A 16474-nucleotide genomic window follows, 5' to 3' on the forward strand; every position below is an offset into this window, starting at 1 on the left:
ACTGCCTATCACTGACTCATACAAAGTGTATACTCCCCACTGCATCTCCTCAGGGACACCAATATCCTGTAGTCTCCTCATAAGCCTCGCACGTGGTATCGTATCAAATGCTTTAAGGAAGTCCACAAAACAGCAATATATCCTCCGTACTCGTGCTCGTCCCTCCTCAATAAGAGCTCTGAGGGTGAGTATATGATCCAGTGTGGTGTATCCCCTCCTAAAACCAGCCTGTCCAGTTGCTCTATGTCCTTGCCTCTCTGCCCACCGGCTCATCTCATGCTCCAAGATGGATCCGTATATCTTAGCCAGATAATGGCCAATCATGATCGTACCATAGTTACTAGGCATCATGGGATCCCCACTCTTAAGCAACGGCACGATAGTGTTATCTGTCCAACTAGCTGGGAAACCTTCACATGTAGCTCTATTAAACATGTGTACAAGGATCGGTGCCAGAGTATCCTGTGCATATGAGAAATGTTCAGCTGCTAGACCTTCATGATCTTGCGCCCTCCCTATGTGTAGTCTATCAATCGCATCTAGCACCATCCGCAAAGTGAAGAAAACGCAACAGGGTAACAGTGGGTGACAGTGAGAGCAACAGGGTAATATTAGTAAACATCTTGATTAGCAAGCAAGATTTGCTGCACTAATCTCCTTTCTCAACCTTTGGTTGGAGATATCATTTGATTATGGTGTTGCCTTCATGTCAAGCTGCCTTGTGTGAAGGAGCTATCATATCTTGCTTGGGAGTAATCATGATGACTTCATAATCTTCAAACTCTCTTATCTTACTAGAGTCCCATTGCAGACCATGCTTCATGAGCCATCTCTCAAATGGTTTAAAGTCCCAGCCGTCCCAAAATGGACTATCCTTTGATGGAAGCCTAGGTAGCACGCATGTTGCATAGCATGCTACAAAGGCTTGTGAGTCTGTTGATGTAGAAATGTTAAAATCCTGATCTCGAAGAAGACCGCCATCGAATATTCCAACAACATATCCTGGCAAGTGTGTAAGAACAACTGGCCCTCCGCTTTAGCCCCCCAAAGTACTGCACTTATAAAAGCAGTTTGGACCATCAACATGTTGCATATTCCCTGGCGAGAACACCGACGTGCCATCAGGAAATGCCAGGAACGTGTCCTTAAGTTCATACAGGACATGGCCATCCATTTCAACAAAGGATACATTTCTTTGATCCCATAATCAGCTTTCTTCTGGAGTAGCTCCTCATATGTCTCTGTCAGAAATGTTTGTGTACACAGATAGGAAAATGCTGCCATAAATGTTGCTGCATTCCTCCCATGCACTGCAAGGTAGAAGAGTCTGCTCGACCTTCTCCTCTGCAATCTCAAAAAGAGAAAGGTCTTCAGTATCATTGGCAATGACCAATGGCTTTGTGGAGCAGACAAAGCCCAATGTGTTGAACTCGCAGGTTACAACCTCACTCCAAAGCAGCATGTAACTTATCTTCAAAATCAAATGTTCCCTTGTCACACGATAGGACCAGCTTGTTAGCAAAGCAACGTCCAGCTGAAACAGTGAACGCCTTGTGACCTATTCCTGACGGGCAAGCAGCCCCCAACATGAAAAGACTTTAAAGCTGCCAAGCCAGAGGCAAACTTACCTCTACCTCTAAATACAGACTTCAAGATGATGTCAGCTCCTAGAGACGGGTTCTTGTAAAAGGGGCTAGAGGGGCTGTTCTCCTTGGGTTCCTGTTGTTGCTTTGGTATCAAGAGACCCTGTGCTCGTTTTGAAAGCTTGTACATCCTACAAAATCGTCTCGTCCTCTCTATAACAAACTCATCTAGGCACGCCCTCTCAAACTGTCGGGAAATCTGAGTGCTTCCCCTTGATCCCTACCGTGAAGATCCACTTGGCTTATGCGATGCATCGTTGAGATAGCCTGTGTATGCTGCCACAAGTCTTCGTACCCCTGAAAATACAAAATTTAACCATGAGATGTGAGCTTTTTGAAAATAAGATCGCCAATAGTTCCCCTAGGCCACAATCGTGGAAAGATGATGTCTCCAACTAAAAAGATTCTTCACTGCCATCCATGGAGTTCGGTGGTTGAGTCTTAAGCTTCATTGGAGGTTTTTAATCTCATTGTTGCAGCACAAGGAGACATGTGAACGAAAGGGTCTTGTTGTTAGGAAGATACGCCAATTAGTGTGTGTTTTCTTCGTGTATCACAAAGTGTATTTCTTTGAGTATGTTCCACAACAGGCAGTTTTATTGGAAGTAATCAAACGGAAGCCAGCATTTTCTCTTCGGTGTATCGTCATGTTCCATTGGTGTGCCAAGATGACCCAAGGAGTAATTGAGGCTAAATGCCACATGTCATGGACAAAACAAAAGAAGTATCGAGCGAGGGAGGCACTAATGCCACGTACTCAAACATGACCTGTTTGCCAAGCCAGAGGCTATCATTGCAAAAGCAATGGACATGTGCTAGTTTTAAACAATGCCTGATGGTCTTTAAAGGGGACTCTTAAGTTTGCTTGGTTGTAAGACCCCCAATATGAGAGAAACCATTTGAGCAGCTGATTGCACACCATGCTCCATAAACTCAATCCACTTGGGCATGGGAAATGTCACGTGCACACTCGTGCCATGGCTAATCCTTAGCATGAACAATAGAATCCCATATTAAGTCAGCATTTAGAGCCTCACCATCTTAATCATCACCATGGGAAGGCATGGAACCCTGTTGGCAAACCAACAGGTGTCCATGCAACAAGTGGCCAGGTCCTTATAGCAGCGGCTAGCATAGTATGGGCAAGCCAATAAAGTAAGCGCAGCATTTTATGCAACATCAAATAATTATGCTTTGTCCAAAACAAGCCGACAACACCTGTAGCTGGCCAATGAGCTCGCTTCCACATATATATAAGCCAAGAAGTCATCATCCATAAATAATCAGGTCCTTCATCATTCATCAGTTTATAGAAAGTCATTAGAAGTCATGTAAGGGGCTAGTGATCACCCCTAAGGGGCTGACCAAGGGCCTACATCATGTACATACATTCAGCAACCATTTGTGCCATATTAAATACAGAAAACCTTGACACCAATTCTCTCTTCTTCTCTCTCCTCTATCTTAATCATGTTTATTCAGGATCTTGTTCTTAATCAGGCTTAGGATTGTGGATCAATACAGCAAAGGCTTCCGCACATGCAACATTGGTATCGGAGCATTCAGGGTCGGCCACTAAGCATAGTTCCAAGGAGGTGCACAGATCCATCAGAAGAATGCAGCAGGGTAGCAGATGGAGTGGTCTGCAAACAGGCGAAGCTAGAGGAAAGCATTCCTTGAGGGTATGTACTAAGAACCAGTACATCATTAAGCTCTCAGATCAGTTCCCTGAGGAAAGCATTCCTTGAGGTATGTACTCAGAACCAGTACATCATTAAGCTCTCAAATCAGTTCCAAAGGCCTAGCAACATGCATGATCAGTTCCGGAAGGTGACCCGCCGCTGTGTTAAGGGTAAGACATAGCAAGCATGGGAATAGCAGTGGAATAGATGTTCAGTTCTTTAGCAAGACTTGGAAGTGGAGGGTGTTCAGACAAAAATATTAAAGTCAAAGCCAGAGTTAGAAGTAGCAGGTCAAAGTTAATAGTCCACGAAGGAAGGATGATAGAGTGTCCACTTCGTCATCAAGTTTAGCAGGAGAGGATGTCACGTACACGCCCGTTGAAAAGATGCGGGGTAGAAGAGAGCTTGAGCTCTTGCAAGCACACACACACTCACAAAACCCTAAAAGAGAACACACAAGGTGAGAGGCTGAAAATCTTCTTCTTCTTCACGCAACACTCAACACACCATATACAAAGATAAGAGTACACACAATAAGAGTACACACAATATGAAAGGGTACTTAACCAAATACATACTAGGGTTCTCTATAGTGTGAACCCAACTAAATGAGCTGGCGCTATAACTATGCCAATCTCTAGAATGGTTGTCACACAGCCTGTCATCCCACTAGCCATGATCTCACCAACCATGCCAGCGGTGTAAGTGTGGGGTCTATCCCCCAAGCGGGTCATCAATGTCCACCGCCTCACTAGATGAGCTCGATATCTCAACACTCCCCCTCAAGCTCAACTCCATCTCATGTACACCAAGCGAAGCCCTGAATCTGCGGAGCTTCTTTGTACCCAATGCTTTGGTAAAGATGTCAGCGACCTGATCCTGTGTGCTGACATAAACAAGGTCAACGTCTCCTGCCAAAACCTTCTCTCTGACAAAATGGTAGTGGACCTCTATATGCTTCGTGCGAGCATGAAAAAATGAGTTCCTGGCCAACTGTATATTGCTAATGTTATCACAGAAAATGATAACTTTTCTATCCACTGATAGATCCAAATCTGCAAGTAGCTTTCTCAACCAAGCTACCTCACAGGTGGTGCTGCCTGTGTACTCGGCCTCTGTACTGGATAGAGCAACCGTAGGCTGCTTCTTGCTGCTCCAAGTCACAACAGCACTCCCCAAAGAAAACATGAAGCTACTAGTAGATCTTCTATCTGAGATACTATCAGCCCAATCAGCATCTGTGTACCCATGTACACATATCTCTGTCCCAGTTTCATAAAATAGTCCACAATGCAAAGTAGACCTCACATACCTCAGTATGCGTCTCAATGCCAAGTAGACCTCACATACCTCAGTATGCGTCTCAATGCCAAGTAGACCTCATAATGCAAAGTAGACCTCACATACCTCAGTATGCGTCTCAATGCAAAGTAGACCTCACATACCTCAGTATGCGTCTCAATGCATACCTCAGTATGCGTCTCAATGCAAAGTAGACCTCACATACCTCAGTTATGCGTCTCAATGCAAAGTAGACCTCACAATGCAAAGTAGACCTCACATACCTCAGTATGCGTCTCAATGCAAAGTAGACCTCACAATGCAAAGTAGACCTCACATACCTCAGTATGCGTCTCAATGCATCCAAATGCGGCTTCCGAGGAACTTGCATAAACTGACTCACCAACCCAACAGCATAGCTCAAATCTGGCCTAGTGATCGTCATGTAGATCAAGCTTCCTACTATGCGCCTATACATAGTAGGATCCTCCCTCTCCTAAATCTGCACTCAACTTGCCATTCTGATCCAATGGCACTGAGATAGGCTTATAGCCTGTCATACCATACTTGGACAATATGTCCAAGCCATACTATCTCTGCAGTAATCCAATACCATGTGGTGACCTAATCACCTCAATGCCCAAGAAATATCTAAGCTCCCCTAAATCCTTCATCTCAAACTTCTGTCTAAGCAAGATCTTTACATCAAGGATCTCTGCATCATAGTCCCCCGTAATGATCAGGTCATCTACATAGATGACAACAAGCACAACCCCTCTATCACTGTTTCTCACATACAGCGAGAAATCTGCATTCGCTACATGAAAGCCAATAGTGACAAGATATTCATAAATCTTGTCAGACCATGCTCTTGGTGCTTGTTTTAAGCCATACAAGGCTTTCTTCAACCTGCAAACATGCTCGGGGTGACTCACATCCTCATAATCAATGCTAGGTGGCTACACCTCTTCCTGCAAATCTCCATGCAAGAATGCATTCTTTACATCCATCTGATATGTAAAGACCATTGCATTGACGCAGCCACTGCTATCACAACTCTCACTGTTGCCATCTTGGCAACTGGACTGAAAGTTTCCTCATAATCAATGCCATGTGTCTGCGCATATCCTTTGGCTACCAATCTAGCCTTGTACCTGCTTATGCTTCCATCACTGTTATGTTTTACTTTGTATACCCACTTGCATCCAATGGCTTTCTTGCCTTCAGGCAATTGTACTAAATCCCAAGTCTCGTTTTCATATAGTGCATCTATCTCCTCATCCATAGCTTTCTCCCAACACACATTTCCAACAGCCTTATCAATGCCTATGGGCTCTACAACCTGCACAACTTTTACCATGTATGCATAATGATGTGCCACATAACCATCATAGGTAAACCTCTGCATATGATTCTTCACTCTCCCGATCTTCGCAACTTTGCATTCATGGCTTCCATAGCCTTCTTTAACCAGGTGTTCTCATAGCTGGTATCCCAAGATCCCCATCAAGGCTCATCTCTGAGCCACTAGACTCTCCATCAACATGAGAATGCCCTGCAGAAATGTCATGCATACTAAGGGGCTCAACTACTTTCTCTTTGTCTTTATGTGATGTACTAATCACATTTGCAGGACTGGTATTATGATGCAGCCTGCCACTCCATGGTCTATCAACTGAACCACTAGATGAGGACTCTCCTGGTCCACTCAAAGACTGTGATTGTTGCTGACTTGCATTCTGTGCAACCACATTTCCACTCACATAAGTCCCAACAGCTTCTTTTTCAGTAACATACCAATTGCTCATCTCATCAAAAACAACATCCCTGCTTACCCTCAACTCATGTGTAGCAGGGTTATAACACCTGTATCTCTTTTGCTCAAGGGAATACCCAATAAACACACATTTTTCAGCTTTTGGATCCAGCTTAGTTCTCAGCTCATCTGGCACATGCACATATGCAATGCATCCAAAGACTTTCAGATGAGACAAATCAGGTTTTCTGCCAGTAAACCTCTCCTCTGGAGTTACATCATGTATGGCTGCAGAGTTGGAGTCCTGTTCATGATGTAAACTACTGTAGAAACAGCCTCAGCCCAATAGCTATGCGGCATATTCTCCTCTTTCATCAATGCTCGCGCAATCTCAGCAATGTGCCTGTTTTTCCGCTCAGCAACTCCATTTTGCTGCGAAGTGTATCTGCATGTAAACTGTCTCTGAATACCATTCTTCTGTAAAAATTCAAAGAACTCATTGGAGAAGTACTCTCCCCCTTCATCTGACCTTAGACACTTTACATGTTTCCCTGTTTGCTTTTCAACCATAACTCTGAAATTCTGAAAATGAGCGAACACCTCACTCTTCTTCTTCACGAAGTATACCCACACTTTCCTTGTGTGGTCATCAATAAATGTCACATAATACTTGCAGCCTCCCATAGACATGGTCTTCATAGGACCCCAAACATCTGAATGTAGTGCATTTCTGCTCACATTTCTGTCACGTGGAAATACATGCTTTGTTTGCTTTCTAAATTGACATGCTTCACATATTTTCTGCATACCTTTAACTTTAAACTTTGGGAGCCCTGTCACAATTCCTTAAGTCTGCAGACTTCATTCTCTGCACATTCACATGTCCAATTCTTTTATGTCAAATGTTTGTGTCTGCAACAATTCCTGAACCATTTACAACATTGCAACACTCACTTCAGGTATATTTACATTCAATGTAAACATTCTGCGCCTTTTGCAACCAACCTGCACTTGTCTTTAAAGTCTTCGACATAACAACCATCAGGATTAAACCGAATTGTTGTTGTGAATTTTGGGACTGTTGTTGTTGCTGCTGTGAATTTTGGGACTGTTGTTGTTGTTGTTGCTGGCCATAACTCTGATTACCTATTCGGCCACCTCCTTGGCCGCGTCCACGGCCTCCTTTACCTCGTCCTCTTCCTGAACTTGTGTAGAAGGCCTGTTGCTCTGAACTGTTTTTATTTTGTGAAGACTGTTGGTCTTCACCCAAGCTCTTCTCTTCTATAATCAACATAGACCAAATCTATGAAATTGGGAATGTTTTTTCGAGTCTGAATAGACGTCTTAAACACCTTGCATTGTGGCCCGAGACCACGTAGACAGACTTCCACCTTATCATCATCATCTACTGAAACATCAATAGATACAAGGGATTCCACAATACCCTTGATCTTCAATGCATAGTCATTCACAGACATACTCTTTTTCTCCACAGTATGAAGTTCATTCTTCAACTGTATCTTTTGTGCCTTGGTATTCGTTTAATAGAGTTTTACCAAGGTGTCCCACGCCTCCTTGGGAGACTCGGCATCCTGTATGTGCCCAATCATAGTGTCCTTTATACTGATAGAGAGTCAATACATAACTTTTCTGACTCCTTGGTTCCAATCCTTGAACTCTTTCACATCTGCAGCAGTCCCGGTATCTCCGGTGCCTCTTCATGCTCACCTTCTATGTAGTCATAGTAACTCTTTCCCATAAAAAAAATTTATCAACTTGAACCTCCAAGCATGGAAGTTGTTCTTGTCAAGCTTCTCAGTAACAATCTGGTTTATGCCATCATTTGACATCTTACCAGACACACAAATTTACCAAAAACAGCACTCTGGTTTGTCCTGCACAAATTGCTGTATTTTCTGCAGCCGTACTGTACTACACTCAAATGTCACAACCAGTGACATTTGATGTACATACATACACCCAATAGCAACTGTTTGACCTCCTTGCACTACACATAATGTCTGCACAACCAATCTGTCTTCCTGCAGTTTTTAAAACAGAGTTTTGCATAGAATCGATGACTTACCCGCAGTGTTCGAAATCGCCTGCTTTTTGAAAAATGGAGGTCCTAACGTACCTGAAACGCGTTTTCGGCCTGAATAATTTAGTGCGATAGGGCATTATAGTTGCCCTATAGCTTTACTCCCACGAAGAAAACTCCTCAATCAGAGATTGTTTGCCGATGCCTCTCGTAGAGCTCCCGACAAGGGTGTAGTCGCCAACACAAATAGGGAAGAGTAGATGAAGCTCTTACCCTTGTAGCGCTTCATGTGTTTCTCTTACTTGTTCCTTAGCATGAACCAAGCTCTGATACCATGAAAAGATGCAAGGTAGAAGAGAGCTTGAGCTCTTGCAACAACAAGCACACACACACTCACAAAATCCTAAAAGAGAACACACAAGATGAGAGGCCGATAAGAGTACACACAATATGAAAGGGTACTCAACCAAATACATACTAGGGTTCTCTATAGTGTAAACCCAACTAAATGAGCTGACGCTATAACTATGCCAGTCTCTAGAATGGCTGTCACACAGCCTGTCATCCCACTGACCGCATATCACCCATGATCTCACTAACCATGCCAGTGGTGTGTGGAACCTATCTCCCAGGCGGGTCATCAGTGTCCACCGCCTCACTAGATGAGCTCGATATCTCAACACCTGTGCCATGGCTAATCCTCAGCATGAACAATAAATAGAATCCTGAATTAAGTCAACATTTAGAGCATCATCATCAGCATTGCCATCATAATCATCACCATGGAAAGGCATGGGATCGAGTCGGCAGCTAGCAGGTGTCCATGCAGCAGGTGTCCAGGTCCTTATAGCAGTGGCCAGCATAGTATGGGCAAGCCAGTAAAGTAAGCGCAACATTTTATGCAACATCAAATAAATATATTTTGTATAGAACAAGCTGACAACACCTGTAGCTGCCCGATGAGCTCCCTTTCACATATATATAAGCCAAGAAGCCATCATTCATAAATAATCAAGTCATTCATCATTCATTAGTTATAGAAAGTCATTAGAAGTCATGTAAGGGTCCAAAGGTCACCCCCAAGGAACTGACCGAGGACCTATATCATGTATATACATTCAACAACCTTTTTGTACCATATTAAATACAGAAAACCCTCACACCAATCTCTCTTCTTCTCTCTCCTCTGTCTTACTCATGTTTATTCAGCATCTTATTCTTAATCAAGCTTAGGGCTGTGAATCAATACAACAAAGGCTTTCCGCGCATGCAATAGGAAAACAATGAATCTGATAAAGAAGCCAGGTTGAAGCCGACTCACCTAGCAAGGGTCGGCAGATGAGTTGCAACGACTTAAAACCATAGGGCTGGCCACATGACAGGCAGCAAGCTTGGCACGAAGATGGTGGCAACTAGCATGCAGCAAACAAAAGCAAGAAAGGCAAGCAAGGGCATCCCTTTGGCTAGGAAAGGCTCTCAAAAGGGAAACTGAGATGGGCACCTAGGTGGGACAACCAATTAAGCTACAAATCAACTGGGGACAACTATGCTGCCTGCCAACCAACAATCTCTAGGGGATCCCTGTCCCCTTTCCCATGTCACTCTTCAATAGACTTTATTGCATAGTGCAGCCTGGCAGTTCTTTCACTTTCCTTTTCCACACCATTTATGCTGGCAACTGGCAAGCCTTTTGTCTGCTGAGATTTTGAGAAGACTGCACATCGCGATCCTCTGAAAATGCTGGACAAAACCATCTTCCTCCTCTGGAAGCTCAAGATGAGCAGCTTGTTGACATCTTGAAGGCTTTTGCAAGTTATCAGCCGGATGAGTCCACTACACAAAGCAATGGGCAAAATGATCATACAGACACATGTTGCACCTGCCCCTTCTCCTTCTGCCTGCCATTCCCCCTCTTTTCTGCACAATTCCCTCCTGCCCGTCATTCACCTCGCCCCCCTCTTCTTTGTTTGCCCGCCTTCTTCTCTGCCTCTTGCCTTCTTCTCCCCTCTCCTGTGCGCAGATAAGCCCCTCCTCTTGCCTCTCCCTGCATCAACATATGGAAAAACTTTTACTGTGTTCAAGTCGGCAGCCCGCCCTTTGATTGGCATTATGCCTTCTACCCAAGCCAATCAACCTCCACCCCCACCAGTCACGAGAAATCCTTTTCTCCAACGACCTTAGGGCCACATTTCGAAAATAAGTCAGGACAATACTCATTGGAAAGACTGTCAGGTCTCATCCTTCCCGCTCTCAAGCTAGGGATTGGATCCTGGCAGCACTTCCCACAGAGCTTGATGCTGTCCGCTTACTTGGAAGGGGCTTCTTCCAAGAAGATTTCGATTCAGCGGAAGCAACCTCGTAGACTCTTCAGAGCAGCCGTTTCCTCTAGGCCCGATGAAATTGTTCTTCTTCCGGTACCGATGGAACTTCAACCTGGTGCTAGAGAACCACACCCTACGCTCCCACTAATTTATTGGAATGCCATTGCTGAGGCCGACCAAGGTTTTAGAAAAGAACTATTCCCTCTCTACAACCATCTCTCTCTCTCACATGCACATGACCCTCTCCCTCTCTATGCACATGACCCTCTCCCTCTCTCTGTCACTTACACACACTCTCAAATGTTGAAACTCTCTCTCTCTCTCTCACATGCACACACATATACACACCTGCTCTTTCTTTCTCTCTCTCTCTCACATGCACACACTCCCTCTCTTTTCTTACACTCTCCCACACATTGAAGCGCTCTCTCTCTCTCTCTCTCTCTCTCTCACTCACACACACACGTGCATATGTACACATACACACTCACACATACACATATGTAAATATATAGTACATACAATATTATGTTTTAGATACATATACCTATACATAGACACATATACTTATACATGTATTTAAAAATATAAATACAAACATCAACATAATTTAATTAATTTTGATTAAATTTTAATGTGCGAAGATGGGTGATAAACTGTGGTCACTTTTAAATATATATATATAGATATATCATACACACATCGAAACACACACACATGAACATATATATGTATATACATATACATACATACATACATACATACATATGTATGTATGTATGTATGTATGTATGTATGTATGTATGCATAAATGTAAATAAAAACGCACACACATGTATACACACATATTAAAATATGTTTTCCATTTAATTTATATTTTTGTTTATATTTTATTAAAAGCTACTTTTTATTCTCTATCTCTCGCTCTCTTTCTCTCTCTTTTCACCCTCTCCCTCATTACATCTCTCTCTCTCTCTCTCTCTCTCTCTCTCCAAGTCTGTCCCATCTTACTCTCTCTCAAGCACATTCTACACATAGATGCAAATGTACGCACATGCATGCATATACTCTCTCTCACTCTCTCTCTCTCTCTCTCTCTCTCACACACACATGTACACACCACATATACACTAATGCAAACACACACTCTCTCCTCCCACATAAACTATCTCCTTTCTTAGAAATTCTCTCTCTCTCTCTCTCTCTCTCTCTCTCTCACACACACACACACACACACACACACATGTACACACCGCACATACACTAATGTAAACGCACACTCTCTCCTCTCACACAAACTATCTACTACATAGAAATTCTCTCTCTCTCTCTCTCTCTCTCTCTCTCTCTCACACACACACACACACACGCTTAAATAGATTTACACACATATATATAATTTTAATTAATTAAATTTTAATGGTAGGGATGAGTGGTGAGGTGTGCTCACTCTCAAATAAATGCATCTTACATGTAATGTCTCTCTCTTTCTCTCTTTCACACACACACACACATGCACATGCACACCCTCTTTCTCTCACATACACATGCACACACTCTCAAATATCGAAACTCTCTCTCTCTCTCTCTCTCTCTCTCTCTCTCTCTCTTACACACACACACACACACACACACACACGTACTAATGCAAACACACTCTTCCCCCACACACTTTCACACATAGACTTCCATGTCTCTCTCTCTCTCTCTCTCTCTCTCTCTCTCCCCTCCACTCACACACACACACACACACGCTATCTCTCTTCACACACACACTCTCCCACATATAGAAACTCTCTCTCTCTCTCTCTCTCTCTCTCTCTTACTACATACATTCATGCACACACACAAATACACTTCTTTCTCATGTACACGTGCACACATACACACACACTCTCTCTCTCACACACACACACACACCTACATGTAAATATATATTATCTATAATATTATATTTTATTATATTTAAAAACGTATACGTATATATACATGTGCATTTATAAAATAAATAAATACATATAAACATATATTTTTAATTAATATTAAATTTTAATATGTGGCGATGCATGATGAGGTGTGTTCACTCTTAAATAAGTGTATCTTATATACAATGTCTTTTGTCTTCTCTTTTACATACATATGTGTGATTGTGTGTGCACATACACACGTATGTGTGATTGTGTAATGTCTTCACACGTGCATGTGTCGTGCAAGTGTCTTGTTTGTGTGTATGTGTTAGTGTGTATTTGTTGTGTGTGTGTGTACATGGTGTGTATGTTTTTATTTATGTGTATCCATAGCGAGTGTCTGCATGTATGTGTGTGTGAGCATGTGAATATACTCGCGTGTACATCTATGTGTGTGCACGTGTAGGTGCATATGTGTGTGTGAGTGTGCATGTCCATGTGTGTGCACATGTACTTGTGTATGTGAGTGTATTTATGTGCTTATGTGCATGTATACACGTGTGTATGTGCAAGCTTGAGTATGTGTGCAAGTGTGCATATCTCTATGTGTTGCACGTGTGTCCATGCGTGCGAGTGTGTGTATGTGTGTTTGTATGTGTGTGTGCACGTATCATGTGCTTGTGTATGTGTGTTGTGTTGTGTGTGTGTGTGCGTGCGTGCATGAACATACATGTGTGTGCGTCGACATACATATAAATCTATTTATATATACATGCTTACATACCTATAGATACACATATATACATAATATATATACGTGTGTGTGTGTATATTCTCTCTCTTACACATGCACATAATATATATATATGTGTGTGTGTATGTATATTCTCTCTCTCACACATGCACATAATATAATATTAGAAGATATGTATGTGTGTGTGTGTGAGGAGGAGGGGAGAGGGGTGGGCAATTTGCTTTCTAATGTATATTGTATATATATATATATATATATATATATATATATAAGAAACTGATTCAATGAGTAAATGGTTTGATGGTGACAACCAGTTGTGAGCCCCAATGCATCTAGGCGTGTGGGAAAGAAACCCCCAATCACTTGTCTTCTTTTCTCCTTTCTCCTTTTCAAAAATTCTCCCTCTCCTTTCTCCATGGCACTCTTCCTTTATCTTGTAATTTTGGAAGTCTCCACCCTACCAAAGACACCTTCCATGTCTATAACAAATGTCATGACCAGTGTTGATAGGGCACCACGAGTAATGATACTTGTCAGTGACCTCTATTTTTCCCAGGATCAGATGGCTCTTTATTTAACCCACTAGATCGGATCAGTGTCATGTCTGCTAACAAATTCTTTTTCAAATACCATCATGGACTTTCTCCCTTAGGCAGAATCCAGATCATTGGAGGTGACTTCAACATGGTTGAGCAACCCACATGTAGATAAGAAAGGAGGACATGAAGGCATCATTCACCCGTTTAAAAGAGCAGCTTGGGAGAGATTTATCTTTTTGCTTCATGGCAGGGATTGTTGGGTAGAAGATGACTTCCATAGGAAGCCAGATTCACTCCTCTTTCTTGGAGTAGTCACAGGAGTGGTGCAGGTTGCATTTATGCCCACTTGGACTGCTATTTTGTGATGCTTGGGCAATTGATAGAGGTGACACTATCTTCATTGCTCTAGGCACCTCAAAGACATACCATTGTCCTGTAGTTTTGTGCGTCAGAGATCTAGAGTCTCTTTACATAGATGAGGAGTTATCGGGAGGTGATGGATGTTTGGAGAGCTTGTGATGCTCTTGATTCTAGGCAAAGAGTTTCTCTTGCCTTAGTATCCAGATCTTTTTTTTTCCCCCCTGGGAAAAAGATCCTTCAATTAGTTAAAGAAAAAACAGCCGAAAAGGGCTAAGTACAACCACGGTGGGCTAGATACAAACTCGCCTCATATAAGGGCGGGAAACAAATGATCAAAGGGGGAAGAGATGCTTCTCCTCCAGCTGGCCGCTCTGTGAGGAGAAGGCTATCTCATGCAAGGGGAGTGGGGGGGGGGAACAACCATACAAGTGGTCTATAATGCCAAATGGGGTCACCGCCTCTATCTGTGAGGGAAAGGGTCAGGCCTCCAAAGTCTCAAGAAGGCTTCTCGCTGCTTTTGCATGCGGTCAGAACCTCCCTGCAACTTCCCCCACCACTGACTGCGGAGGGTATTAATGATATCGAGCCATATGCTCCTGATGGTCTCAGCCGACAAAGTGTGGGTACCCTTGATGGCCTCGCTGCATCTAGCACGCTAGATGTGCCAGGCTGCTATGCTACTGCAAATCTCCCATCTCTAGCATGAGCCTGGTCGCCAGTCACCTGTCGGTGGGGCTGTGATTGGTACTGCTGCTGCAATATGATGGTGGGAGACCTGAAGGGCTAGTCCTCCCCCATCCTCTTCATAAGTCCTGACTACTCTAGCCTCGGTGGCCCAAGAGATAGTACCCCAAGTGATGATCCGGGTCGATGCCCTATCCATAGTGAAGATGCAAAGAATCCGCTGCCAAATCTGGTGAGCCTTCAGGCAATCCCCAAGGCAATGTTGCTGAGACTCCTGGGGGTGGCCGCACCTCGGGCAAGCTGCTGAGACCAACCTCCGATTGCCAGCTAAAAACCGACCACCAGACTCCTGTGTGCCATCAACCAAAGAAAGAGAGTGATCTTCCTTAGTCGAAAGTTGTCCCAAAGCCTCTTCCAAAAATCTGAAAGGAAGCACTATGCTTGAGACTGCTAGTGTGCTGCTGCTGCCGATGTCCGATGTGCTATCTATCCCAGGCATCTGGATCCTGCGGCCAAGCCACGCTGTATATGTAAAGAAGGAGGCATTCAAAGCCTCCTCCCGATCTGTCGGATCATGCTAAGTCCACTATCCCACTGCAGCCGCGTGAGAGGTCGACTATCCCAAATCCATAGTCACCATAGTCTATCCCTCGCCACCTTGGCCGGTGCTGGATCCATGTGCAATTCCCGTGCCCGAAAACCAATCACACTCACCCTCTGTAAGGTGCAGCCTCTGAAATCCTCCAAGGGGTGCTTTGATCTCTCTAGTCTACCATGGGATCCAATAGAAAAAGTGAGCAGACCACTGTCCTTGTCTATTCCATGGACTACAACGAGGATATCATGTTTGGTAAACAAGCCTAGCCACACTTGGGGGGGTCGGGTCTAGAATAGGAGTCAGCCACGCCTGAGGAATAACTGAGTTGATGTTAATGCTAAGCCTGTTTCTAACCTGAATCCCTGTCAGGCCTCTCTCTTGCTCCTCTTGAGGTAACTGCCTATGTGCAATCCAATCTCCAAGAGACCTGGCTGGTCCCATGTTCAAGGTGCCCCAGGATATATGTGGTCGGGCCCGTAACATGTGGCCATTACTGGGTAAACTGATTAGGGGGTTCCAGACCAAAGGCTGCAAAGCTGCTTCTCTGAGGCCACTAGAACAACCAAAAGAAGTTGGGGCCAGTGCTCCGCCTATCCGATCGAGAGAAGCTAGGGCTATGCCCAAACTCTGGAAGATGCCAAGGGTCCTATCCCTTAAGAATTAGTATCATCTCCTCCCAGGCAGAGTACTTCGCTCTTGAGACTGTGACCGTGCCTCCTTCAAGTCTGTCCTCTGTGCCTTTATCATATTGAAGTCACCGCCCATGCACCAAAAAGCAGCTTGGGGTAGGGCCTGTCAACGGACGGTGCTCTAAAAGATAGCTCTCCCTACAGCATTCGGGGCATAAATGTTGAGGAAGCCAAAGCTATCCTCACCAATCAAAATGGTAACCCACTGAGCACGTCCTC

General features: G+C 43.8%; 1 pseudogene; it reads right to left on the bottom strand.

The window, feature by feature from the left end:
* Positions 1-709: 709 nt before the first annotated feature.
* Positions 710-15467, bottom strand: LOC147635256 (uncharacterized; annotated as a pseudogene).
* Positions 15468-16474: the final 1007 nt, after the last annotated feature.

Source organism: Cibotium barometz, chromosome 9 (assembly GCF_041138505.1).
Source record: "Cibotium barometz isolate CiBa-2024 chromosome 9, ASM4113850v1, whole genome shotgun sequence".
Taxonomy (NCBI): Eukaryota; Viridiplantae; Streptophyta; class Polypodiopsida; order Cyatheales; family Cibotiaceae; genus Cibotium; species Cibotium barometz.